The sequence below is a fragment of the Cricetulus griseus genome, chromosome 7 (assembly GCF_003668045.3).
Source record: "Cricetulus griseus strain 17A/GY chromosome 7, alternate assembly CriGri-PICRH-1.0, whole genome shotgun sequence".
Taxonomy (NCBI): Eukaryota; Metazoa; Chordata; class Mammalia; order Rodentia; family Cricetidae; genus Cricetulus; species Cricetulus griseus.
This window is the reverse complement of record NC_048600.1, coordinates 5913694-5917324: the sequence shown is the minus strand read 5'-3', so window position 1 is coordinate 5917324 and position 3631 is coordinate 5913694. Positions and strand designations below refer to the sequence as shown.

Here is a 3631-nt window from a genome sequence, read left to right as displayed (position 1 = left end):
GGACAACACCAATTGATGTGCTAACACGGAAGAGGAAAGTCTCACAGGGCCCAATTCCTAGACAAAGAGCTCAGACAATTAAGGACCACTAAAAGCAAAACTTAGTCTTCCCTGGGGTTATCCAATACCATGTCATCAGTCCTGAAAACATACACCTCCAAGCAACACTCAATAGAATCATCAGGTGTGTGTGTGTGTGTGTGTGTGTGTGTGTGTGTGTGTGTGTGTGTATGTGTGACAATAATAATTAAAAAGAGGCCATGAATTTGAGAGAGATTGGGGAAGAACATAGGAGGGGGTAGAGGTAAGAAAGGGGGAAGAAATGATATAACTATATTTTAATTTTAAAAATTTCAAGTAAAATAAAATAAGAAAGAATTCATAGAGCAAGTCTTTAGACTATATTAGCACTGCTTTTAAATAACTAAAACCATGGCCATGAGTTAAAAGAGTATATGGGATAAAGGCAGTTTATAAAATAAAACCACAGTTTAAGTGCAATCACAATAGAATATCATGAAAAGTTTATAAAAAGCAAAATATTAATAGTGAAATGGATAGAAAAATGTATACCCAAGGATAACTGGAAAAGGATGTGGGCATCAGATATCAATATTTTCTAAGCATAGCAGCTGCTAAGATACAAACACCTCATGAGAAGCAGCTACCCACTCTCAGAAAGAAAAAAAAAAGGTGTAACCTGTTTTTCATCTATTAGCTCTATTCTGGGGTTAAATAGAAGGGAATGTTTTGACAATATTTATATGAGCAGGATGAAATAATACAGATGAAGCCAGCTTCCAGGGAGATTAGATCCATGGAAAAGAAAACTACAACTAAGAGAGTTGGAGAAGAAAAGCATTAAAAATTAAAGTCTATCAATAACTGAAAGAGAGAATTTTATATCTGAAAAGATTTTTGAGCTATAGAGTATTAACTAGGGACAGCATGTCTGGGGGAAGTAGAAGAGAAAAAGGGAAATGAAAATAGCCAAACAAAAGTCAGCTCATTCGGTTCTATCATTTTAATGAATATAAGTCAAAGAGTAAGGCCACAGACAAAGGTTTATTTCTTCTTTGTTCTTTTGTAGGTTCCCAAGTCTTCAAATATTTGCACAGTGAATAAGACACCCTCTACAGCAGGAAATGGAAACGGCCATTGGAGCCAGCGCATTTGTTATTGTCAACTTGTTTAACCTTTGCTTTCAGACATTTCAAAATATTTGCTTCTAGCATCTTCTGTCCCAAGATGTATTCTGACTCAGCAGCAGGTACTAGGCCAAAGTTTGGTGGGGGCCATATCTTCAACTTCTGCAGTTTCACCTGGCAACAGGCATGTCTAGAGTCACGTGTTTGTCTGGTGAAGGAAGCAGTAAGCAAAACAAAGCTTGCTGTGGTTTTGCAGGTTGCTTTGCCGTGGGGACATGGGAAGCGATGCTAAGTGTTCTGCAAAGCAGGACTAAAATAGCATCTTCTTGTACATACAATAAAATTGTCCACAGTGTCATGTACCCATGCCATTGCTCAGTGTGATGTTACTTTCCTCCTTCTCTCTCTGCCCCAATTTATACATACACATATGTGTATATACATATATATGTATGTACGTATTACATATACTAGGTTTTTGTTTGTTTGCTGTATTCTGGTTGTTGGGTTTTTTCTTAATTTTCCATACAATACATTTTAATCTGTTTTCAAGTCTCCAGTTTCTCTCAGATCCTAACAACCTTTGTACCATTCCTCTCTCCCTCCCAACTTCTCTGACTGTGTACCTAAAAGACCAGAACAAGCAGAGCTTTATACCAGACAAAATCCCAACATAGAAAAGGGGACATAGACATGAATTCTCACTCCTAACCAAGAAGCTACCTACAATTAATACTTTCTGGAGAAAGGAAAATAAGTTTTCTATGGAGGATCACCAAATGGATCAGCCACACTCTAGGATAAGCACTATGCCCAGGAGTAGTTGGCCAAAACAAAACAGATACCAGGCTTTTTGGGGGAAGGGGGTCATTTGGTTTAGATTTTTTGAATCATAAGGATGTGGCTGTTGGTAACAATGTAGAATACCCATGCTATTTGTGTAATTGAAGTATAGCCACCATCATTCTCCATCATTCTTTATTATTTCTACATGGCATGTTCTTTAGAATACCATCCCAAAGATGAAATGGGTTTTAATATTTGACATCAGGAGTATGACTACATATACATTCTAAGAAAAATACACTATTATACATGCATTCAACTTAAACCCAAAGTAAAACTTATAACTAGTATCTGAAATCTTTGATTAGACTTTTTAGAGCATGTGTGTATATATAAAAAGTACAATATGCTATTAAGAATCTGTTTCTGCTATTCTAAAAAGAAAACATTAACTTAAAACTGCATTTAATATTGTCTAGTGGCTAATAACATATATGAAAATTGGTTCTACATTAAGATTATCAATAACCTTTAATTTTGTTGCTGTCAAAATAGAGTCTTGTCAGCTGAACCAAGCTCATAGCAACTCACAAGCTCTAGACAAACAGCTGTGGAGCCTGCATGGGACTGAACTAGGCCCACTGTATGTGGACCACAGTTGCATAGCTTGGTCTGTTTGAGGGGCCCCTGGCAGTAGGACCAAGATCTATTCCTGGTGCACAAGCTAGCTTTTTGGAGCCCATTCCCTATGGTGGGGTGCCTTGCTCAACCTCGATGCAGGGGAGAGGGGGGCGGGCTTTCTTCAGCCTCAACTTAATGTGCCAGGCTTTGTTGACTCCTCATGGGAGGCCTTGCCCTTTATGAGGAGTGGATGGAGGAAGGTGGTTCTGAGGAAGGTAGGGGATTTGGAGTAGGGGTGGGAAGGGGAATGAGGTTAATAATTTTTTTAAAGAAAGATAGGGTCTCCTGAACACAGGAAGGTCTCAAACTCACTGGAGGAGCAGACATTCAAGATCCCTCAGCTACTCTACAAGGTCATCCTGGGCTCCATGAAACAGTCCAAAAAATTCACAAAAACATGAAAGCTGTGAATGTTTATAAAATAGTAAAAACACTGGCAGAGAGCAGATCCCTGTTGAACCTCCCTGACTCTTGTCTTCCATATGGCGAAATATATTTTCTGTCCTTACCTTGAGGTTGTTGGTCAGCCATGGTGCCTGAGGGCAGCTGCTTGCTCCATCCTGTCCACTGTGTAATATGTCAGGAATTGCAAATAGGCGAATGCAGCATGGACAAAATTGGCCTGAGAAACTCATGATCTCTGTACTTGAGCTTGCAGAACTGAGAAACAATGTAGTTATGTGTCATCGGGTCATAAACATCTGTCTGTAAGGAGCGCCCAATAGTCTGAGATCGCATGTCTGATACACACTGCCTCTGACTCAGCCTCTTTGCAAAATGGCCCTTATAGGGAGACTGCCTTCCATTTTCCAGTCAACTGCTTTGTTGTAATAAGGGTCTTTCTCTGTCATTCTCATTCCTTTTAACTAATTATCTTCTGTTGTACAGCAAGCAGATCAAGCCCACGCACAGTAGCACTACTCATTCAGGCTCCTTATGTATTTAATCAACTATTATTTATTAAACTTGTAATATATGCCAGGCACTTTTCTAATCTAGGGAAATGGACATGACAG

The 3631-nt window shown here is 39.0% G+C and overlaps 1 long non-coding RNA gene across 1 annotated transcript; it reads right to left on the bottom strand.

Annotated features, from left to right (window-relative positions):
• Positions 1–1006: 1006 nt before the first annotated feature.
• Positions 1007–3363, bottom strand: LOC103159858. The gene is made up of 2 exons (XR_003487191.2): positions 3125–3363; positions 1007–1322 (listed from the first exon to the last, which is right to left on the bottom strand). It is a non-coding gene; the product is annotated as an uncharacterized LOC103159858 (long non-coding RNA).
• Between the last annotated feature and the right edge of the window lie 268 nt (positions 3364–3631).